The sequence below is a fragment of the Ambystoma mexicanum genome, chromosome 2q, assembly GCF_040938575.1.
Source record: "Ambystoma mexicanum isolate Mex_15411 chromosome 2q, UKY_AmexF1_1, whole genome shotgun sequence".
NCBI lineage: Eukaryota > Metazoa > Chordata > Amphibia > Caudata > Ambystomatidae > Ambystoma > Ambystoma mexicanum.
This window is the reverse complement of record NC_090924.1, coordinates 278,541,946-278,567,050: the sequence shown is the minus strand read 5'-3', so window position 1 is coordinate 278,567,050 and position 25,105 is coordinate 278,541,946. Positions and strand designations below refer to the sequence as shown.

The window sequence follows — 25,105 nt, the reverse complement described above, 5'->3', positions numbered from 1 at the left end:
CTCTGCAATATCTCCAAAGTGACAGAATCCAGGCTGGAAATGTGAGTAATTCCCGAATTACTTCCTGGATTCTGTCAATGCAAGGCTTTCCTGTGGAGGTCAGATATGGCCAAAACAAGAAGAGTCCCCTCGCGCAAGGTCTGGCTGACTTGCATGATTGTGCCAGAGAAAACTGTCTCGAGGACGAAAGTCTAAAAATCAAGGACAACATGGAGGCATACCTTAATTCCCCACACAAAGTCTTTGAAGAAGACAAGTGTGAGGGAATGCCCACTGTCTATGTGGATGGATGCTCTTACCATGTTGACAACGACGGGGAGAAAGAACTGGTGGCCAGCGTAGGGAATGCAAGGGTGAATGAGTCACCAGAACCCTCCGCTGGATACAAAATTGGTCCCCGAAGTAGGCAGGTGGCAGAATTGATGGCTGTGCATCAGGCCATCCTCACTGCTGTCCAACATCAACTCCACGAACTGGTCATAATCACAGATTCGGATTATGTACGGAACGGGTTCGTGGAGCACCTGGTTAATTAGAAAACCAGAGGAATGTTATGTGCTAATAACAAACCCTTGAAACATGGGAAGTTAATCCAAAACATTGATGATCTGGTCACCTCGAATGGGATGACCATCTACTGGAAGAAGATCAAGGGTCATTCCAAAGTAGAGGGACCAGACAAAACTGGAAATGACTTAGCTGATCAGCTGGCCAAAACCGGGGCCATCCAAGGGGATCTAATCGCAATAGCGTCCCTGTTGGGGGAAATCCAGGTCACCGCTATCACTAGGTCCCAGACAAATGCTCACAATGATCTTTCAACTGCACAATGGAGTAAGGAGACCCCTGATGCTGATTTAATTACAGCTCAGAAGGGGAATCCAATTATTGGTAAATTTTACCAACACCTTGAGGACCCTGAGAACTTTCCCCTGACGGATACTGATTACATTGGGAAAGAGGACCTAAGAGTGTTGATGAAATGTCCAAAAATGTTCCGAATCCAAGACGGTTTGTTGGTAAGGAAATCCCAAGCTGGCCATGATCAGTGGGCGGTTCCTACCTCATTCCGAAGCCTGATGTTAAGTCACGCCCATGATGCGGCCACCGCCGGTCATAGGGGTTTCACACAACACTGGAAATCTTAAGAGAGGTTGAATACTGGCCACACATGGGGCAGGACCTCGACCAATACTTGAAGGGGTGTCTTGTGTGTGCACAATTTCAGCCATCATCCCTCACACACCGTGCGCCTCTCCAAAAGAGGGGGATGACACTGCCATGGTCAGATTTGCAAATCGACTTTGTAGGCCCTGTAATTCGCTCGTCTAGAGGAAACAAGTACATGTTGACCGTTACATGCTTGTTTACCAAGTGGGTGGAATGTCTCCCGGCACAAAACTGCAAGGCAGAAACAGCAGCTGCCCTGATGATTAACCACATCTTTTCCCGTTTTGGTCTACCTAAAAGGATTGAGTCAGACAGAGGTAGCCACTTCACCAGTGAAGTAATGACAAAGATGTGGGAGATACTGGGGGTCAAAAGAAAGCTACATATTGCTTACCGGCCAGCTTCTTCTGGGGCAGTAGAGAGATACAACCGAACCATTGTGAGCATCTTAAAAAAGTTTGTGGCAGATTCTGGGCCAAGTTGGGATATCCGACTACCTCTGGTCCTAATGGCCATCAGATCTACCCCTTCATCTGCAACCAAAATGTCACCATTTGAGTTGATGACTGGAAGCAAGATGGTGCTTCCCCAGCATTTGCTCTACAGAACCCAAGAGCAAACATTGATATATGCCTCCACAACTCATGAGTATGTGGAGAATTTAAGGAAACACCTTCAGCATGCTTTTGCCTATGCTCAGCGGAATCTAGAAAGATCAGCCGAGAGCATGAAGACCCACTATGATTTAAAAACTACCCGAAAGGAATATAAGGTGGGTGATCGGGTCTAACTATACAATTTCCAAAGGAACCAGGCCAAACAGCGAAAATGCTTGCCTACATGGAAGGGACCGTTTGAAATTATAGACAAGATCTCCCCTGTTGCCTATAAGATCTGCATCCCCAAAGGCAGTCTGGTGGAAGGGGAAGACAAGTGGGTCCATATTAACCAGCTAAAGTGTTGCCATCCCAGGCACACTTTGCAGCAACTGGAGGAGTCCTCTGCAATACCAGAGGGGACCGCTCCAGATTAATTCAGTTCCAACCCTTAAATATCCCACATATAGTCTCTAAAATATTATACTCTTGTAAGCCACTGTCTTTGAATGATAACTTGTATCTCAAAAGTAAAATGTTAGGTATGTTAAAGTATAAAATGTATGTGTCAGCCACACCATTAGTAGTGATGGAAAAATGTCTACGAATAGGTATTGCCGCTTTTCCTTTGTCGTCCTAGGAGAAAGAAAACCTGGAGACTGGCCAAGGAGGACGATCCGGAGACCGGGAGCAGAGACCCAAGGGGCCCGGGGTACCGCCCAATCCTCCCATCAGGACCAGCAAGGAGAACTGATTGATCGACTGGAGGGAGGAAAAGATGCTGAACTGTGCCACCTATGGAATTGGAAGAAGAGGAGGCGAACATCCCAGATCTTGCGAGTTCCATCAGTGAAAGGACAGAATGGCCATCGCAAGAGGGGGGGCTTGTGGGATGTTTTTACCCATGCATCCAAGCCCTACAATAAAACTGTGCAGTACTGGCATGGAAAACATCATGATGGCCAGAACTCCCCAGAGAGTGCACAGGGAAAACATGAAGAATAGGCTGCCACCCATTTTTGCCTATGTTGTGAGCACAGGAGGGCACTGCCTAAAACCACCAGTGTGCTACACACACAGTAGCCTGAAACCATTGGGAATGGCAATGGTGATTGCCAAAAAAGCAACTCAGAACTGTGGGGAATTAATTTTCTTAATCCCAAAAATGGTTGCATTACCTGTACTCACCACTATCAGAAAGCCGGCGTTTTAAAACCACCAGACTTTTGTGTAAAACTGCAAAAATTAAACAAAACCAGACCAAGGAAAGACTTGCTAAGAGGTGGATACAATGTAAAACTATATTCTGAAATGACTTGAAGGAAGTAATTATTTAATGTACATGTAAAAATTGTAAGTGATTTAAACTGGGAACAAAAAGTGACATTTAGCTGGAACCTGGCTTAGTGAAACTGGATTCTGCCTGACAACTACCCCCGACAGGGGAAACCTGTTCAGCCACTCTTCCCAGGCCTAGCTGCATCCTGCTGCCCCTGGCCAAAAGGAGTTGTCACCTCTCTGATTAGATTAGGGGTGGAGCAGCTGGGGACTACAGGGAGTTGAACAAAGGCCTGTCCTGGACTCAGGCAAATGTTATATTGGGGGGCCGTAAAGTGGCTTCCTCTTAGGGGAAACTGGGAGGGGCAGTGCCTCTGCTAGCAGCTGAGATTGGGGGAAGTGGATACACCAGTTATTCCACCCTGTGATGTGGGAAGCCACACCCCTTTTTGACCAGGGCATAATTTTAAAATGATAGATAACTCATAGTGCGGACTTGTCAGAATTAAGTAATATCATTATTTTTGTGATTTTTCTGTGAACATTTTGAGAGGTGTTAGGACCCTGTGGTGTATTCTGGGGGGTTGCTAGCGGAAAATAGGGTCTCACTCCAAATGTCTGCATGTTAAAAATCTGACACTTTATCATCTGTAACCTATATCCCTCGTGCACATTTGTGTACAATCTGGAAAGGTTTAGAGGTCATTATCTGATGAAAAGGGGAGAATTCTGTCATCAGTTGACACGACCTCGTACAAAGACAGGGATCGGATGGTTTGGTGCTACAGAAAATATGTTAACTGGACCTATAATCTTAGAAAAATGATGCATAGATAAATATGTATTTGGGTCAGAAATAGATTTGTGTGCAATCTGACAAGGGGATGTTCCTCTGACCATAAAACCTACAGCATCACTCTGATACACATTTCCTTCCCCCAATCAAGGGAGAGAGGAGAAATTGGCCAATGATAAGTGAGAGGGGCAGGTTTAGTTATGACCAATGCACACACCCACTTTCCAAAACACATAAAAAGAGACTGCTGGGACAGGTAGAGACATTCAATTCCCTTTGCTGCAGAGCATGCTGACCGACGACTTCACATCCAGAGATCCAACACTTAGACTTCCAAGCTATACATAGACTACAGAACTTTGAACCAAGAAGGCCCACTGCAAGCAATAGTATTTGTCAGCAGGCCTCAAAATCATTTGCAAACTCTTCCACAGCCGGGCGAGCTGTCTGAATTCTTTTGCCAAGAACTCTTGCCGGTACCCAGAAAGCAGTGTTACATCCAGAATCCACTTGATCAGGACCGGAAAGCAGAGCAGTACCCAGAACCAGAGGCCGCTGAATCCAGAGAGGCTAGACCAGCAGAGCAGGGCTGACCCAGACCGCTGTGAGCAGAACCAGTGACCCAGATCGCTGTGAAGTGCCGAGACCAGAACCGGAGTCCAGTCCAAATCCTGACCAGATCCGTGGCGAGGCCCATTCCTGCACAAAATATCTTGTGAGTACCTAGCAGAACTGTGCATAACCAATCTCTTAGTTAAAATAATCTAATCCAAACTATTTTAACCTAAGTAGAACTGCCTCCTAGAAATCGTGTCATCTGTCATTTTTAAAGCTGCACAACTGTCACCTGTCAATTCTGCAGCTGCAAGCTGTCACCTGTCATTTTGAGTTTACTTTAAATCCGAAAAATGACCTTTACAAAATTGTTCATATCTCTGGAACCGTTTGCTACTCCTTATACTTTTGCCGTAATCACGATTCACGCACTTGCGAATTTTGCCACGATTTGCGATTTGGCCTGATTTCTTTACCTGTAAAAAGATAGCAGCTTTTTGCTTCCCTCTGCTAAAAATGTGTTTGCCTCTTAATAACCATCCATGAATCATTGCTAAAGTGAGCCTGAGCTCATCCCAAGTATCTCTCACTCACCCTGAACCTCCTAAAGGGAATTAAAAGCATTTTCAGCATATTTCTCACTTCATTGCCACCACATTCAAAGCACTTGGGCCTGTGTTTTAAAACTCATACCGGTTTTCTCTAAGCTTGCTGGGGTGGGAATTGAATTTCGTATTGTATTTGATTGCATTCCTGAGAACTGTGTGTGTTACTTCCATCTCCTTCCATTTCTTACATTGCATAGGGGAGGGGGGTGAATTGCCAGAGAAAAAGTGATTATCTTATCTTTTGCTAAAATCATATCAAGTATTTCTGTACTGCATTTTATTCCTCATTGCTTTTCCCTTGAAATCATAAAAGTATTTTTGCTACTTTAAGCATCCTATACTAACTCCTCATTGATTATAAAGAAGTGTGCTAGTGTCAGATTACCCATTGTTGATTAACATTATATTTATAAGGGTGATATCGATTATTAATTTATTATAAAAGCGTGGTATCTATATTTTGTTTTATTTCTCAAATAAACCTTTTAAACTTGAAAAACAGAACTACTTCTTGGCTCAGTGGGGTTAGGGGGATTCTAAGAGAGGGGTGTTATATAGGGGTAGTCATCCAGAACTCATGAACTGGACATAAAGATATATCAATAAGGGTTTCCATTCAGTATCCCAGACTAGGCATTGACTTAGCTGTAGTGTTGAATTGAATCCTCTTACACCCTTCTTGGCCTTGTAATGGCCCTGGCTGCAACTCTAATGTACATTTTATGGGAGTTGTGACCTCAAGGTCAGTTCTGCTGAAATAACAAGCATGACATTATCTATTTCACTGTGGATTAAATGTAGACAGTGTATTTCTTTATAATATTTTAAGCAATGTACCCGATTGGTTGTTGACAACCAGACCTCCCTCTCCAGGACCAGCAGAGGAAAGGTCTTGCAGGTGAAGTTTCATTTTCCAGAGAAATGACCGACTGCATGTAAAATTTTGCAAGAAATGGCTTTTAAACTCACACACATTACATTTTACATTAATCATTTTATAAGGAATCTGGGCATTATATCCCTGTGTAATGTCTTTCCTTTAATCTCACAGTTGCGAAAGACATGAGTATCACTTCTGGATTCTCCATATGTATAGGGCAGTTATATGAGAAAACCATGTTTAAACTCTGAAAGTCTAGTAGGCACTTCTCTCTGCATAGTGTCATTTGGATGAGGAAAAGGGAAGTTCTTTTATTTCTTGTACAATAAGCTTGGTTTCACTTGAAATTACTGGAGCACAATCTGGTATTACATTGAAGATAATGTACACACAGCTATCTGTCTCTTTAAGTAAAAAGTGTAGTTTTCAATGGATTTAGTAAAACAGCATTGTCAGCCACATATCTTTCTTTTTCCTTGCTGAAGTGTACTGCACATATCTTCGCCCTTTTGAACTTCCCAGCATATGTCTCCTTCGTTTGAGACTTAGGCCTGTCTTTAGTTCAATAGGCCTCATGTCCGACATCACCATTTCTGTGCTGGCTTTGACCTTCATTGGGACTTTACAAATCACTCTGGCCTCTTTATTTCTGGTATTCAGGGGCTATATTTTACCCCACACTAGTTCCCTTTTGCAGTTTGCAGATTAGACCCCTTCAGGGGTTTCTGGATATCAGATGGTAGAATGTCATGGGTCATGGAACAATAAAATCACCCTGAATCTGGCATTCTGTCAGGTCCTGTTATGGAGGTCAGTTCGCTCGCATCTCTCCCATCACGCTCCTTTTCAGATCCTTGCGTATAAGGGGGTAGTCATGACCGACCCCTCTCTGGGGGTCTGGGGAGGCCACACAGGACATTCTCACGTCAGAGGCCTCTGGTTCCCAGACGAGTAAGAGTTGCACATCAATGCTCTGGAACTGCGGGCAGTTTTCTGGGCTCTCAAATCTGTTCAGCCCCTGCACCAGGGGAAGGTGGTGCTGGTCTTAACGGACAGAACCGCCACCATGTTCTAAATCAGGAAACAGGGCGGGATGTGCTCCCCCGCTCTCTTGCTGGAAGTGCAGCATCTGTCGCACTGGGCCATTACTGAACAGATGTTTCTCATCTCAATTCACCTGGCAGGTGTTCAGAACACCATCACAAACTCTCTCAGCAGGGAGCTTGTGGTCCTGCCATGAATGGGAGCTCCAGCAAGCACAAGTGTCACGTCTCTTCAACTAGTGGGGTCTCCCTCAAATCTACCTCTTTGTAACAGCTATGAACACCAAGTGTCAAAGGTTTGCCAGCAGTTATCCTCAGCCAAGGACTCTGGAGGGCCTCTTCCTGTACGCTTTCCCATTGATTCCTCTGTTGCTACGAGTGATCAACACACTCAGATGTTGCCACTGCAAGATGATCCTCATTGCACTGCATCGCCCAAGCAGATCTGGTACTCAGACCATCTCCATATGTCGTTGGTTCCGGCCATCAAACTGCCTTCACTTCCAGACCATGACCCAGCGTTTCTGAGCCTCACAGCCTGGCTCCTGCAGTCCTAGAATTTGTATACTATTTGCTACCTTTGGAGTTCAGAAAGATTCTATCCAAGTCAAGGCCCTTCTACACTGGTGTGCTACAACCACAAGTGAAAGCATGTGGTTACAGCTGCAGAAGGTTTTCCCTCTACGCGTGATGGCTCTGCATCTTCTCCCGTACCTGCTCTCACTGGCCAAGGCTGGCCTTGATCATGCATCTATCAAGGTTCACCTGGCCACCATATCCCGATATACCCAGGCTCCAGGCAACCTCTCCTTATGGTTGCAAAGGCTCATTAAGGAGTTTCTCAATGGCCTCTTCAGAACATTTCCTCTGGTGAAGGCTCCTGCGCCTGCATGGGAGCTAAATTTGGTACTGTGGAAACTAATGGATCCTCCATTTGAGCCTATGCATTGGGACTCCATGAAGTTTCTGTCATGGAAGACTGCCTTCTTGGTGGCGATCACCTCGGCCAGGCAGGTGGGGGAGATACAGGCTGTCTCCCGTAAGCCTCCTTATTTGTTCTTCCACTCAGCTAAGTTGGTACATGTAAACTTATCCTTCCTTCATGCTAAAGGTTCAGTCAGACTTTCATCTAAACGAGCCATTGGTTCTGGCAGTTTTCTTCGCAAATCCTTCTCTGCCTGCTGAGAAGTCATTGTATTTGCTGGACCTTGAGCATACCTGGAAGTTCTATGTTGCACACACAAAGCACTTTCGAAAAAGACTTTGTAAATTTTTGTAAATTTTGCACCTGTGTGACATGGGAAGGCCCTGTCTAAGGCTTCCATCTCCCGGTGGCCCTCCGGCTGCATCATGCACTGCCATTGTCTGGCCAACAGACCACCTCCAGCCTCCAGGCTGGCTGTGAACCCATTCCATCAGAGCCATCGCAGATACTGCAGCGCTTCTTTCTGGTGTTCCCCTGCTCAACATTTGCAGGGCTGCTACATGGTGGTCTACCCACACCTTCACAAGATTCTACTGTGTCGACAGGGATTCTAGGGAGGAGTCCTGGGTTGGTCAACAGTGCTGCACAACCTGTTTGCTTGAGGTGAGTCTGTTCCAGACATAAGTGCATTGCTTCTGTGAGCCTTGCCACCGCCTGTGGTTGTGTATATGTACTGCTTTGTAATTGTATTCATGAGCATGTAAATCCATGCAAGACCCCATGCTGGAGAAGGAGCACGTTACTTACCTTTAACTCTTGTTCTCCAGCATGGGTATTTCATGGATTCACATACAAACTCTTCATCCTTTCCCACTCTGGCTCATACTGCCACTTTACGTGCCCGAACAAATCTTAAGATGGCCACTAGCGGTGGAGCTTAGGAGGAACAGTGTCATTGGCTAGGGCAGTATGACCCAAAGTTACACTTATAGGCTATAGAAGTGATAAGCAGTTTTAGCTTCAAGATAACTGCTTTTGTTCTACTGAGGATTCCCAGCCTAACGAGAGGGAATATTCATGAGCATGTGAATCCATGCAAGACCCATGCTGGAGAACAAGAGTTACAGGTAATTAACTTGTTCCTTGTGCTGTTTTTGAACAGGGTGCATATCTTAAATGGAGTAACTGCGCTGCAGAATTGCCTGTCACTCCAGCTGACAAGAGGGCACCTGTGACCTGAGCCTGCTCTTTTCCACTCTAGGGGAAGTGCTGCAAATCAGGGCACAAGTACACACTATACTTTTGGCATGGAGCTTACGAAATGCGAATTTGATCATCTGATTTCCCTTTCAGAGATGGAATTACCTGCATCATTATACTAATTAATACAAATCAAAAAAGCCTGGGCTTCTACACTGTTGCCAGATGGCAATTCCTTATTGAGTCATTTATGGGTTTTATTTATTTTATATGAATTCTCATTGCTGGCCCATAACCAGAGGGTTGTAGAGCACTGTACAAGGTTCGAGTGATGGGAGGTAAAACAGAAGTTACAAAATGTTTCAGAACAGGATAGTAAGATTATGATACTCAGGCGGTGGAAAGGGAGGTATTGAGGCTGGACTAGATGTGGGGAAGAGGCATCTTTTGAGGCTTTATCGGAAAGTGGTGATAGAGGCTGCAGTATGGATGTGAAGAAGTAGGACTTTCCAGCCTCTGAGTGCCCACTGAATGAATGCTTGTTTTTGTGTGCATGTTAGTTTGCAAAGTGGAATGTGAAGGAGATTTTTGCTAGCTTGCGTGGTGTTTCCATGGGTGGAGGATTTCAGTTTGTTGTGAAGATAAGAAGCGTTTTAATGTGGATAGCTTTGTATACACTGGAGATTCCTTTGAAGTCGAATCCTGAGGTAGTGAAAAGCCAGTGGAGCTGTGCTAGAGCTAGGGTGATTTGTAGTGTTGGGGTAGGTGAAAGGCAAGTCTTACTGCTCTTTTCGGTATGGTTTGCAGGAGGATGAGGTTACTGTTGGCGAGTACAGTGAGAAGAGCTTTTCAGTAGTCCAGCTTGGATAGAATGAGAGCTTGGACTATCTTGCAGAAGTCATGAGGGGGATGTATGTGTATGACTGATTATCTATAGAGAGGAGTGTACAGTACATGTTAACATACATTTCAAATTTTAAGGAGTTTTCGTTTTTTTAAAGAGTTTTGGTGCTCTTGAGTCTTTTTTCATTTCTTCAGTTGTTTTGGTGGTTGTTGGTCTGTGTTTAAACCCTTGTATTTATTAGTTTGTGCTTGTTTTATACCCTTGCTCTTACATACAAAAAGTGAAAGCTCACAAATGTACTCATAGGTTGCTCTTGTTCCCTTTGTGTCACCTAAAAGACACACTCACAATGTATTCCCGTCTGTTCTTTTCCTTATCTTGTTCCCTTTGTGTCACCTAAAAGACACAAATGTATTTCTGTCTGTTTCTTGTCCTTATCATGTCAACTAAAAACATAAAAATCAAAACGTTTCTTAACACCTTTCCTATTTACCTTAACTGTGAAATATTAGAAGCCATTCTGTGAACCTGAGAATTCTTTTTGTCTATTATTGAGTCAACTTCCTTTGTCTTTATTTGTACTGAGAATCACCCATTTGAGTCTTACTCAGAGTAGGGTGACAAGATGTTCAAAATAAAAATCTTGGACGGCCACTAATATTAAAGTAGGACTAACCCCTACCCGTCCACCCCCACCCGCTTCCCCACCCCAAATGCTCGGCTCCCACCACCCTAGTGATCACACAGTAAATAATCATTTCCATTTCCAGCACTGCTTTATATACATTGTGGGGATTTGTCTGTAAATGTAAGCATATGTATGAATAACAAAGATGCATGGGCACGTATAGCTATTAGAGGCCTTGGATACATATGTCACCCAGCCAGTCGTGTGGCACAATCAGTTAGTGCATCTGGCTGTTACTTCAAAGGTTGGGGGTTTGAACCCATCATGGGATAACGTTTAAAATTACTAAACTGTTAAAAAAATTGTACTTGTTTTATACATAGTATGTTACATTGGCTGAGCTCACCCTCGCTTTGGAGAAAGCCAGCACAGAAGAGAAGGGGAATGTACTTATGGGCTGACGCCTCAGGACCAACATCATGAGGCCGTTCAACCAGCGCTGAGCACCGTCAATCGACGTGGCTTGTTTGGGAGGGGGGGTGTTGCCATGGCCAGGATGATCTGGGACTTCTGTTGTGTGGAGTGGAAGGCAGGGGTCAGTTATAAGGCTTCTGTTCTGGCTGTCCGGGGGCAGAATGCCAGCTTTGGGGCTTGACATCTTAATGGTGGGGGGCAGGATTCTGGTCATGGGGCTTCTGATCTGGGTGTAGGGGGACATGATGCCAGGTATGTGGCTTGCGCTCTGGAAAGTGGGGGTGGGGATCAGGGGGCCAGTTATGGGGCTTGTGCTTCGTATAGTGGGAGGGAGAAGGATGCCAGCTATGGGGCTTGTGCTCCGGCCGTAGGGGACATGATGTCATTTATGGGGCTTGTGCTTTAGGTAGTAGGGGCAGGATGCCAGGTACAGGGTTTGTGCTCTGGTTGGTGGGAGACGTGATGCCAGGTATAGGGTTTGTGCTGTGGATGGAGGGGAACAGTATGCCAGCTATGGGGCTTGTGCTCTGTGTAGTCAGGGGCAGGATGCCAAGTATGGGGCTTGTACTCTGGGTGATGGGCATCATAATGCCAGACATGTGGCTGGTGCCGGGGGCAGAGGGGGGTAGAATGCCAAGTATGGAGAATGTGCTGTGGCTGGTGGGTGTAGAATGCCAGGTATGGGGCTTGTGCTCTGGGTTGGGGGGGGGCAGGATGCCAAGTATGGAGCTTGCGCTTTGGGGGTGGGTGGAAGGATGGCAAGTGTGGGGGCTTTCACTCTTCTTGATGGAGGCACGATGCCAGGTATAGGGCGTGTGCGGTGGGTGGTGGAGGCAGGATGTGAAGTATAGGGATTGGGATTTGTGTTGGAGGGGGCAGGATGCCAGGTATGGGGCTTGTTCTCTGGGTTGGTGGGGAAAGGATGCTAGGCCTTGGGCTTGCACTCTGGGCACTGGGAGGGGGCAGGATGTCAGGTATAGGGCTTTTGCTTTGGGTGGTGATGCAGGATGCCAGGTATGGGGCTTGAAATCTTGGTGATGAGGGGCAGGATACCAGATATGCGGCTTGTGTTCTGGGAGCAGGATGCCAGGCATGGCATTTTTGTTCTGGGTGAATGGGGCAGGATGCCAGGCATAGGGTTTGTGCTCAGTGTGGTAGGTAGCAGGATGCCAGTCATGGGGCGTGTGCTCTGGGTGGTGGAGGACAGGATGCCAGGCATAGTGCCAATGCTTTCTGGTGTGGCAGTATAAAATGCCAGGTATGGGACTTCCACCCTGGGCTGTGCAGACAGGAGGCCAGGTATGGGGCTTGCGCTCTGGGTGGGGGTGGTGGTGGGACATTTGAGTTTGCACTTTTGGGGCTCCAACCTCCATATGGTGATTCTACCAACCCTAAAATGGCACTATTAGGGCATTTGAAGCTGCATTTGGCATGTTATTGCAGCCCCTGCAAGGCTATACATTACATATGATGACTGACCAGGGATTATTGGTGGATTTGAAGCTGCACTTACATCGGAATATGTCATAAAGGGGCAGGATTTGGTAATGCTGGCATGGGACTGTTTGTACTGGTGTTTTGCTGACTGTGACTATGTAGAATTGTTTGAAACTGGCACGGCTATGCTTAACTGGCATCTGGCACATTGCGCTGAACATTGCTGTCTTTAAGAGAACCATGGTGTATTTAAACATCACACCAGGCAGGTTGCCAATTTTATAAGTAAATCCGGTCACCCCAAATTGAAAGCACCCTGCACCATTTGGGTAACACTAAGGTATACTTTGAAGTAATCTGCCATTTTGGTGACAACACCTTGCAACTAATTCTGTTATATATGGGCACTTCTGAACCCAGCAATGTGTACTGCATGATATCCAGGCACAATATTAAAACGGGTGTCATTTATACTGATCTATCATGCATAGTTGGATTTGTACTTACAGTTGACTCTCTGGCATAGGAAGTATTATAATGTTTAATTTTTCCTACAGAATTGCTTGTAAATACTTATTTTGTATCCAACTTTCCTCGAACATTGTGCTTTAGAAATGTAGCATTTTTACCTCCTCGGGGTCACTTTCAGCTACTTCGCTTGCATCAATTTTGGAAAAGCATTCACATTGCTCATTTATATGTGGTCTCCCTACTTTTGCCCAGTCGACTGTGCCCCTCCCTAAATTTGATTCCTGGAGATGCTGCTGCTCTTACTTGAATCAATGTATTCACCTTACTAACTTGTCTGATTTTTATGTGGCAACACTCAGTTTACCTGGCAACTGAGGAGGAGGGAAAGAAGAGGAAGTGGACTACACCTCCTACTCTGAAGTTGAGGGAGTTAGTTAGGTCTGTGAGGGCTAGGAGAGTGAGCTGGGGGAGTGTGAGTTTGAAGAGTTAGACCTGTCGTAGAGTGCCATGCAGGAAGAAGGTGAGGTGGAAGACTAATGCCCCTCAGCGGGGGCCATGATCTAGGAGGGGAAGCTGGGAGAGGCAAGCCCATCAGAGGTGGCTATGCTGTAGGAGGGTTTAGAAAAAAAAGCAAGTCATCAGGGGGGCACATCAGGTCAGGGAGTCCTCCTTGGGCCCGTGGGGATTGACGGATCTGATCAGGTTAATGGGGAGTTTTTGGCTTCAATGGCAAAACCGGAGGATGATGTGATAGCTATGCATACACTCCAAGAATATCTGCAAGACGTGCTCTGGTATGTCTACTAGTACTCTCTCTTCTTGTTCCAGCTGAGGTTTTAAACATCTCTTTACTTTATTCTTATAAATGGATAGCAGACCCCTTTGTTTTCCTCATGTACAGACACATTTTGTTTAAAAGTTGCACCCTTAAATTATGGGTGAAGAAAAGATGCCATCAGGTACTCCATAGTTGTCTTCATCGAAACAATGCGCGGATCCTGTCAGAAGGTCGAAGGCAGCTACATGGCCAGTTGCCCTGCTTCTGCATGCCACACATGTCATGTTCATTTATTATGTCGGATGATTTAAATTACAAAAGATACATCAGTTGCAGCACCTTGCTGAGCGATACAGGGTATGGGCTATAAAGCTTGATGGCACCTTCAAAAGGCTTCAGTAAATGACAAACATTTCCTCAGAGAAGCATAGCTCCACCTCACTGATAAAGCCTGACAAGGCTGGAACACGTGTCTGGGGTTGCTGTTGGTATTCATGTTCAAAGGAGGTTTGCCTGGAATTTTGGTGCAGGACTGCCCTTGCGGGCGGGACAAAGACTGATATGCAAATGGATTTTCCTCCTTTGTGAAAAGTACAGTGTGGTAAAAGCGATGGCTGGGACTCTCAAAGTGGGAAAAAAACACAGAACAGGTTATCAAGCCGTGTTTTTTCTAGAAATGGGCGCCTGAAACCTTTGTAAGGAACTTGGGGTTAGTCACCCTAAGTTACCTGGAGGAACCCAGGCGTGGACCCCTTGCTCACTGTGCTCAGAGAGGCACAGCCCCACCTCACTGATGAGGCCCAACAAGGCTGAAACACGTGTCTGAGGTTGCTGTTGGTACTCTTGTTCAAAGGAGGTTTGCTTGGCATTTCAGTGCTGGACTGCCAATGTGGACTGGACAGAGACTGATATGAAAATGGATATTCCTCCTTTGTGAAAAGTACAGTGAGCTAAAAGCGATGGCTGCGGAGTCTCAAAGTGGGAAAAAAACACAGAACAGGTTATCATGCCATATTCTTTCTAGAGAGGGGCACCATTGTTTTGATGCAAGTCGTCAGTCACTGTGCTGCACTGTTATTGCAGACACTCCAGCATATGGAGGATTGTTCATGTCGACACTGTGGTATTCAGCTGTCTGTTAGAGAGATTGTCATGTAATTGCAGCTTTTGTAAACATATTTCGGATACTGTAGGTATGGCTAAAGAGGGTGCAGATCTTCAGTGGCACACTTACCATGTCATCAAGTGGTAGGTACCCGCTTACTGGCTGATGGATTGGGTTACCAAAAGATGGTTTGCCCAACGTTAGGAAATTACGACATCGTGCCATTGTCAGCTGCCACAAAGCCCAGGATTAAAATATGTGGAGTGTGTCAATGTGCCTCAACTTCCTTTACATTCTCGCAGACACCAACTCCCCTTTCGGACTTTTTGTCAAACCATCCCATGCAGAAGGTGGTCAGCTGGCAAAAGGCATTCTGTAGTTGCTTTCCTTTTCTTTGATGATGTCAGGTATGGGTAAAGGTGACACAGAATCTGGTGATGTCCATGAAATATGTACCGTAGGCTTAGGTCCACATTTCCATTGTCGGGTAGATACACCTACCCACACAGTGGTTCAGTGCCATTACCATTGCTTCTAAACACTGATCGCAGGGGCATGTGAAGTGGTACCTATTTTGAATTTCCCAGCAGCAATTAACAATCCTAAGGTGCCACCTGAAGCCACATTTTTCAAAAACAGAGTAGGGCAATACATCTATTGGAAATATTATACTAAAGCTGCCATTATGAAGATATAACTTCTGTGTCTTTTGTAATATTTTGTAAGATGTTAAAAGGCCTAGGCAATGGTGGTCAGGCACATTGGGGAAAGATGATCTTTGCTTGCTTTGGGATCAGCAGGAAATGAAATGAAAGTGGTTCAACATGGACTGTAATTTGTGAATCTGCAAAGCTCCCTGGTGTAATGGTGATGGATGATGATGAAAGTATGTCAATCACCTGCAGTCATCGGAGGGTGACCTGTTGCCTTTTGGCAAGTATGTGGATGATGCCATCTTGTGTGGGCCCACAGCAGTTGTTAGGGAGAATTCTCTGTTTAGGCTGAATTTCCGAACCTAGTGAGTCCCCCAGCGGCTTTGCTGGATTTCTGGAGTTTGTTTTTTTCCACCCTGCCAAGAGTGAGACTCTTTTCCTCCCACTCTTGGACATGTATGTGTGTAATTCCTTTGAATGTCAATGTGTTGTATGGGCTATGGGGTCTTTTACTCCATGGGGTCTCATATGTTTTTCTATGTTTGTTACACCGCACCCTACGTGCCGTAACACTGAGGCGTCCCAGCGGACCTCCACCATAGACTCCATACCCGGGGACTGACTACTGTCTCCCCGGGCATGTAAAGTCACCATTGGCTTTACTAGACCTAAATTTACTAACAGAACTAGTACCAACCATCTTATTGTGGACATGCTAGTAGGGGTAATTCGATAACTCCTGGGTCTGTTACTCGAGGGGGCACTGTCCCGTCCCCCCTCGTCGAGTTTTGGCTGGTGGCAGTGGAAACTACTTGTTATGTTCGACCCCGGACATAACCCTATGGGATTCGTCCCATTGTTGGAGATTGATACTTTTCCTCGTTAATCTCTAACGTACCACCGGTCTACTTATCTTAAATAAGTTTATCGGATGGTAATTTCTGCCAGAACTCGGTTTTTAAAATGGCGTCTGTGTTCGTCTCTGTGACTCCTAAACCAAAGGTTGAGCCTTTTGTTCCACTTTTGGCGGGCCTCTGTACAGAGACCCTCCAAAGTGGTGCCATTCTGTCTGGGTTACCACAGGGGTGTGGGAGGGGGTTTAGGCACCCTGGACCGAGTTGCCTTGCCAACTCCGGTCGCACTCTGGAGTGATTGGCCCAAGTGGTGAGCCTCCCCGCTCACCACTTAGCATGTGTTGATTGACAGCTAAGGTTTTCTGCATAAAAGCAGGGCTTTTGGGACTGGATCTTCAGAAGTCGCCACAGGACCTAAGAATCCGACGAGGGTAACGCTGAGCCGACCTGCAACGACGACACCTCCGGTGGAGCCCTGCTAAACCGACTCACCACTTCCCGACGACAGAGGAGATCTCCCTGCCGGAGAGTCTCTTCCCCTGACTGGTGGGAACAACCAGTCCCCTTTGCTTTTTCTTCGCCTCAGGATGCAGTGGTCGAATTGCTCGTGCAGAGCACCCCGGCAACCGGATAGCCACTACCCCTGTACCGCGACCAAAAGGTGGTGCCTTGTGACGGAGCACTCCGCGGCTGGTCTCTTCCCTGGTGGTGCACCGGACTTCACTTTTCTTCGACGACGAGATCATCTCTACTCTTGGCAAAGACCCGACGTGCATCCACCACCAGGAACAACTGCCCCCGCCGGAGCTGTCTCTCCACAACAAGGTACCGTGTCCGCCTGGCTTCCCTTTCGATCGGTTCGAGTGAGGTGTCTTAATCCTCGCCTTTCCGTTGGGTCGCCTCCAAGCTTTTTCAAGCGTGTTGTTCTGAACTGGTTCAATCTGCCGATAACAATTTGCTACAAAGACTCGAACGCATTTCCACTAGAGACTTTTTGGGACATATCACCTTGCCTCTCTCCGAGTGGGCCTGGCCTCTGAACTTTATGATCTATTGTGGTTCTTGCCTTCTTGCCTTGCATTTTATCCGTGAAGTATTGAACTGTGTTGATTTCGTAACCTGCCTATTTTTCTCTCCCGTCCTAACTAATATTAGAGTGCCATCTAGGTTGAGGTATACACCTCTGTCTGAAAATAAGTGATACCGGTAGAACCTAGACTTGTTGAAATATTGTTAGGGGGATTGATCGTTTTCTTATGCGTAGAGTAATTGTAACTGAAGTATTTGTCGTGATAGTGCCATAGTGTTTTCTATAGATGTTCCGTTATAAATAAATACCTTAATATCTTTACACTGAAGCCTTGTTGCGTGTTTGCTTGCCTTACTGTGAAGAATTGTCCTATCTTGTATACTCCACATACTGCTCAACTCTTCTTGAGAGAAGTCTGACTGCTCAGCCACAGCTACCAAGTGAATCTGTGTGGTACAGACTGCTACCAAGTGGGTTCACCGCCAAACACCTGTAGTCCTAAATCTTTTTCAGTGGTCCCAGAGGGAACTGCACAGGTTTCCGCCTAACAGCAGTGCTTACTTTGTAACATAATAAGGGCCAGGGCTCAAAATGTGGATTATGAAACCGTCGTCCACTCCCACAGTGGGTGCCACCCGCTATCATTGCTGACATCACCCACTTCCCCTGCTTGGACCGCCCGTTATCAATGCTGTCACAGCACACCGCCAGCCCTATCCACATTACCACGGCATTTAGCACCATCTCTGCTGGCTAGAGGTATTGTGTGTGAATGAATATGGCCAGGGAAAGAATTTTTAAGTTCCAGTTTCAAATACATATCAATACAACAGGATACTTGCACCTCTGGAATGGTTTCCAGCTACTGTGTACATGGTGACCACATAGACTTGGTGCTCTGCGGGTAGGCCCATTGCTTAGACATTGTTCCAATGAGACACAGCTTTTGGATAACATTTTTATTTATTTTATTGGGTATTTATAAAACACCTATACACCAAATGGTGTTTCAAGGTGCCATAAAACAAAAGGGGGGGCAGGGAAGAAAACAACAGTAACTGTTCTAATAGGCCTAGTGCCATTTGTATTGTTCAAGTGCAGTAACAAGAACTGCAGTGGGATCAGAGGGGGGAAGTGCTGGTCGGGTGGAAGGGATGATGCTAGAGTGGGAGGGAAGTGCGGGCAGAGTGGAGGCATACAAGTGGAGGGCAGAAGGAGGGGAAGACGAGGGCCCCTGTGGCTAGGCAAGTGCCAGGGGATACAGGGAGTCAGGACCACATGCTAAGTGCGAGGAAGGAGGTGGGCCAGTCTCTGTAGGGAAGCATACCCAATCAGGCCAGTAAGGGGAAGGGGACCCGGAAGGGCAAGTGCAGGTTGGGGGTTGCTGGGGTACACTGGGCGTGGAGGGCTTGGTGCCCTGCAGGACTCAGAAAGGTCTAGGCAGCCAGTCAATGCAGCAGAGGGGGCATTAGCAGGGGAGGGGGAGTGGGAAGGAAGAAGAGAAAAGTAGGGTCTTGAGAAGCTTCCGAAATTTAAGGAGATCTGGCACACTCCTGAGAGGAGCAGGAAGGCCATTCCAGAGAGAGGCTCCTGCCGAAGAGAGAGATGTACCTCCCACTCTCTGCTTGGAAAAGCATCTGATCAGCAGGGAGTTGGAGCTAGAAGACTGAAGGGCTCTAGCAGGGGGGTATTTAGGGAGAGAGAGTTGGATGTAGCTGGGTCTCTGGCCCCAAATGGCCTTGTGGATGATGCAGAGGTTCTTGAACTTGATCCTCACAGCCCCCGAGCCATTGGAGAGATTTTAGGGCTGGAGAGATGTGGTCCCTTGGCTTGACAGCAAGGATAAGTCTCGTATTCCTATTCTGGATTAGTTGAAGGGGGTGAAGGGAGGATAAAAGAAGATTGAGGAAGAGTCTGTTGCAGTACTCCAGCCTAGAGAGGACCAGAGCTCTGGAGACATTGAGTTCCTTCGGAAAGGTGAGGAAAGGGAGAATGCCTCTGAGGAGGTGCAGATGAAAGTGGGGCTTCTTGGCAAGGTCCGCAATGTGAGGAGAGAAGGAGAGAGAGGAGTCAAAGAGGATGCCAAGGTTTTTAGCCTCATAAGAGGGTGTGGGGAAGAAACCTGTGGAGGGGGGAAGGAGGCAACAGGGGTCCCAATGAGAAGGATCTCAGTCTTACTGGCATTAAGGCAGAGATCGTTAGCAGCGAACCATGCGTCAATAGGTTGTTTAGGCTTGGTAAATTATGTCCCTGGGGGTTAAAGGTTGTCACAAATCCAGGAAACATTCTTCAAAAAATTTAAATGCAGCTCTACATGCTAAAGATCTGTTCCAGACTGCTCGCTGTTGCAGGGATATGTGCTGGGGAGAGGTGTGGTAGCCGGTCACAGAAGGTCAGACTCAAGGCAGGACGGGAACTGCAGACTGAATGATCCTTAAACTGCCATCTACCTGTTCACATATCAGGTCATTGGCTATTGAATGTATTTTGTTGGAAGAACAGGGCCAGTGCAAGGTGTATGCCTCCCTATGTGAAAGACTCCTGTGTTCCTCCTTCTCCCTACAATGGGGTTAGATGGGGTGTCTTCAGAGCAGGATTTGTGCCCAAGCTGCCAGTTGGTCTTTGGCAGCCATCTAAAATTGTTTTATTTAACCACCTGTTCTGATTCAAATGTCTAAGGTGGCAACACAACAGAGTTTTTGAATTCTGTTTTGGCCACAGATACTCTGAACAGGTGAAAGAGTGAAGACCGAGAAAGACAGCTCATTAAATTGTTTTTGCAATTTCTTCAACATAAAATGAAATTCATATCCTGACATATTTATGTAAAGTAATTTTTTTGTTAAAGCTAAATATTGGGAAAGGTACAAGTGTTGCCTACAGGGGAACGGCTCACAGAGGGGATCACTTTTAGGGTGCCCTCCTAGACCTCAAAATGTGCACTTGCCACTAGTCATTGGCAGGTCATAGTTGACTCCTGGCGAATAAGAAATGGTGTGTGCATTTGGATAATTGAGGGAGCTGACTCATTAGTCAGTGGCCACTAACCGTAAAAGATCCCACTTAAAAGTCAAAAGGGTAAAGTTGTTTTTGGTCTGCTGCGAATATGCAAAGGAAATTCAGCAGAAGTCACATCAATAACACCCTTTACAGCAGGTCTCTGATCCTTCAACAGCATCATACTGCCCATCTCGTGTTAAAACTATGACTGAGTAAAAACATCAAAGTTTGTGCTTGAAGAGAAAGCCTTAAGCAAGCATGTCGTGCATTGCAAAGCAAAAGATTGAGAAACTGTGCCTGCTTCGAGGTGCCTGTTTGAGTTCTTTAACAAGTTGAAACCCTTTCAAAGTAAGGATGTATGTGTGAAACTGGTGTTTGGGATCAGTGCTTTGTGCAGCCTCCATTTCAAGGGAGTTGAGTTTTCCTTTTGCTAAATTGGGCCACCATTTGAATGATGCTAGCTTACACTACCAAACACAAAAATGGTATACACATCTTCCTGTTAACACCAACAAACATGCTCTCCCGCTCTTTGCACCCAAAACCAATGCAAGGCTGCACCTTCACAAACAAGCACATACTATCCTGCTTTTACGTGTTTATATGCTCCTTTTCCCCTCCAAACATGAAAGTATTCGCTGTCCTTCCTTTTCATTAACGCATATACCGTTATCCTTCCACATGCCTGTTAATCTCTCAAACATGCTAGTATGCACCTTCCTTCTTTGACAAATAGAGGTTCCTCATGAGGTATCTGGCATTCCGATGTAGATGCTGTTGGTGTAGTCTATCCATGACATGACGAGAGAGATGACAGCGAGTGTTCTGTGTGTGAAGGAGAAGAAATGAAGTATTTTAAGTATTTATTTGCTGTACAAAGAAGCATGACATATTAGTACACACTTTTAGGCTGTCATTCTCAAACACACACTTGTCTTACACCACCACAGACGTACACATTTAACTTTCATATTCACTCTGCATACATACAGTTACACAGCCTCTTCATACACAAGCACGGACTTCATTTAAGCACAGACTGTTCTACCAATCACACAAGAAGAATGACCTCAATTTCACAGAGTTGAATTCTGCTCTGCACTACAAACATATATAATTTCACAAACAGTGACTGGCCCTCATTACGACACTTGCGGAAATCAACTGACATGACCGCCATAGCGTAAATAGCGTTTCCGCCACTGCACGATGGAGGAAAGTGCGGCTAATTCTGACCCATCGGGCACGAGCATTACGCCATGGCGGAAGTGCAAAGTCCGCGATGGTGGAAATGACCCCAAAACGCCCCTTACCGCCGTCGTACGTCGCCCTAGGTGCAATTCCGCCACCCATCTTAGCGGTCACCGTAATGAGCGGTCAGCGCAAACTACGGTCACCGTAAATATACGGAAACGGAAGTAAAAACATGGGGCCAGAACGGGAAACAGCACGCCGTACACCTATAAAAGCAGAATCCCAACACAACCATTAAAAATCCGACCCTGAGACACATCCCAACCCGTTAGCCACCCCAGTCCAAAAAATCAATATGGGAAAAGTTGCTAAAAAAGCGTGCGACCGCAAGCGGCAGGTCCACTTCTCCCACAAGGACCTCACCGTGCTCACAGAGACCCTCCAGGAGAATGCTGCCGTCGTCTTCTCCACGCAAATGACCAGGACGGCACTTGCGAACAAGAAGGCCATATGGGCGCTGGTGGCACAGCGGGTAAGTGCGGTGGGGACCGCACCCCGCAACCCACAGCAATGCAGAAAGCGATGGGACGACCTACGGATACGCGTCCGGAGCATACTCTCTGCCAACCGGAACATTGCCACAGCTACCGGGGGAGGATCGGAATCACCCATCAAGTTGACCCCCTGGGAAGAAATCTGTGCCTCCACCATTGGAATGGAGAGCATAGAGGGAGTCGGAGGGATGGAGAAAGGAGTGCAGACATCAAAAGAATCAGGTAGGTGGCCCAAATAAAACTATGCCAAATCTCCAATTACCAACCGTGTGAAGTACCATGTGTCCCCATAGTGCAATAGAAACACATGTTCAGGAGAACGACCACAAACAATGCCATGACAGCGCCCCTTAAAAGTCAGATCAAATAAATAAATATTTAAAAAACCAAAAAACACACTCTACATGTGCAGCATGCACACCCTAACTGCAGACTGCAAAATAACTGCATCCCCAATGCACACAAAAATGAGACCACCTCCAAGGCCCTGACCCAAATCACCCCCAGGTACCACCCCAATGCATGTGATACAATTGCCATTACAATTACCACAGACCCATGAATAACGCTCGCCCTCCTTTACTCCACCACAGGGTCCGATTCCAACGACGAGCTTCAGGACACCCCTACCAGCACACCTGCAAAGAGGGCCAAGACCAACGGCCAAAGACCCTCCACCTCAGCTGCACGGATCAAGGCACGGCAGCTGCACAAATCGAGTGGCAGCACACTGGAGGGGACATCAACAGGCACCCCAGCAGCCAGCATGTCCACAACAGCAGCACCACAGGTCCCCCCAATGGATGCCACAGAAGGCACTGCTTCTGGTGGCAGCAGCACCCTAGGTGACACTGCATTCATGCCAGCATGCTCTGACACAGAAAACGGTGCTGCCGAAGTAGGACACATCCATGACCTGTCCCAATCCCCCTGCATGTTTCATCCCGTACACCATGAGGAAACCACGCAGGGGCACCCACAAGACGACGACTGGCCAACCCCCACAAGGCCTGTTGCAAGGCAACATGAGGCGTCCAGCCCCTCTGTGACACCACCGCAAATGGGCATGGCCCAGCAGAGGCAACAGTCCCTCGAGCAGATGATAGTGCAACAGCAGCAACTAGCCACGCTCCTCAAGGAGCATGCTGATGAATGTGGGGGTTCTAAGGCAGCCATTGAAACATCTACTGAGACACTTAGGGCAGAAATCGAGCGAAGTACAGAGACACTAAGGGCACAAATGGAGAGAAGTACCGAGAGCCTGAGGGGTGAACTGCATGCGACATCCAAAGACGTATGTGGTGAACTTGCCGCTGTGCGCCGTGTGCTCACTGAGCTCTCACAAACCCTTAGGGACATGCATGGACGTGAGCAGGCAGAGACATCATCCGTTGCAAGTTCCGTCCAGGGCAGCCCCCAACGTAGATCTGGGAGGACCCGGCGCTCCACAGGCAGGGGTGCCCCTGATACCCGGAGAGGGGGCTTGCAATAGCGTCTGCCCACTGACAATGAGCGTCATTGGACACTGGTGTTCGGGGGGGAGGTAGGAGGGTGGAGGGGGTGTGTTGGGCTTCTTTGGGTGGCGGGTCGATTGGGTGTGTAATGTCTTTTCACATCTGCAATACAATTCTTCATATTCATCCTATGAGATGTGTGGACATTGATCTCTGTGTACGAGGCCTATCTTGGCGTACAGTCCATATTGTGCATGTCCCAGACACACACAGTGCAACAAGTCCCGTGTCCATGTAACAGCCACCAGGCGTGAGTGCTAGAAGCATGCATCTATGAGATTCTGCCGTAATTCACGGGCCTCCTGTGCCTCGCGGACCCCTTGAGGTGCTGCCACATCCCCACCCTCATCATGACCATCTTCAGGTGCTAGCAGTTCTGCGTCGGGGGGCATGGCCACATTCCTACGTACGCACATGTTGTGTAGCATGACACATGCCATGACCATCTTTGCCACCTTCTCATGGCGGTACAGGAGTGCCCCGCCAGACCTGCTGAGGCAGTGGAAACGAGCCTTCAGTAGGCCGAATGCCTGTTCTATGACCACACGGGCACGTGAGTGGGCATGGTTGTAGTCCTCCTCATGCTGGTCCTGTGGGTTCCGGATTGGTGTAAGGAGCCATCTCTTCAGTGGATACCCGCAATCACCTGTATGTGGACAAGAAAGGATGTTTGTGGAATGTCATTGCTACGTACGCACCCCCCCCCCCTTCCTGCCAGGTCATTCACGCATCACCTACCCCACATACTCATGCATTAAATGTGACTCACCGAGTAGCCATGATCGGCGCCCTGCGTGTCGCTCCATGTAGCGTGGTATTCTAGAGTTCCGCAAGACCATAGAATCATGTGTTGATCCCGGAAATCGGGCAGTACAATGTGTAAAGATCCTGTTGGAGTCACACACCATTTGCACATTGATTGAATGATATTGTTTCCGGTTGCGGTACTGGGCCTCCATGGCATGTGGGACAACCAATTCCACATGGGTGCAGTCGATGGCACCAATGCAACCCGGTATGCCGCCAAGTGCATGGAATCCCACTTTTGTGTTTGTAAGCTCCTGCTCTGAGCGTGGTAAAGAGATGTAGTCGTCTGAGTGCTTCAGGAGGGCATCAAGCACTTGGAATAGTGTCCGTGAGAATAGTGGCTGTGAAATGCCATGCAACTGTCCGACTGTGTGCTGGTAGGTGCCTGTGGCCAGGAAGTGGAGTACAGACACCACCTTCAGTAGGGGTGGGATGGCGGTTGGGCTATCTATCATGCTGACAAGGTCAGCGTGTGTCATGTCGACAATGGCGGTTATGGTGTCCCGGTCCAAACGGTAGAGGGTGTGGATCTGCTCAGCTGTGAGGTTGAACGGATTAGCTCGGAGGCGTGGGATTGCGGGCTGCCTGCGTGGTGGTAGTGGCTGTGCTGGTGGGGCTTGCTGGCCATGCCTTGCCCTCCTCCTCCTCCTCCTCCTGCGTCTCCTCTGTGCGGCCGGTTGTTGTAGTAGTTGGCGTTCGTCTTCTTCTTGA

At 47.2% G+C, this 25,105-nt stretch overlaps 1 long non-coding RNA gene across 2 annotated transcripts in view; it reads right to left on the bottom strand.

The window, feature by feature from the left end:
* Window positions 1-25,105, bottom strand: part of LOC138569343 (uncharacterized) — a 460,996-nt gene that overhangs the window by 15,988 nt on the left and 419,903 nt on the right. The window contains exon 3 of one of the 2 annotated variants that reach the window (XR_011303215.1): window positions 21,042-21,150. This is a non-coding gene — a long non-coding RNA (uncharacterized lncRNA). Of the gene's footprint in view, window positions 1-20,911; window positions 21,151-25,105 lie in introns of those variants that run through there. The other variant, XR_011303214.1, reaches the window with a different exon arrangement.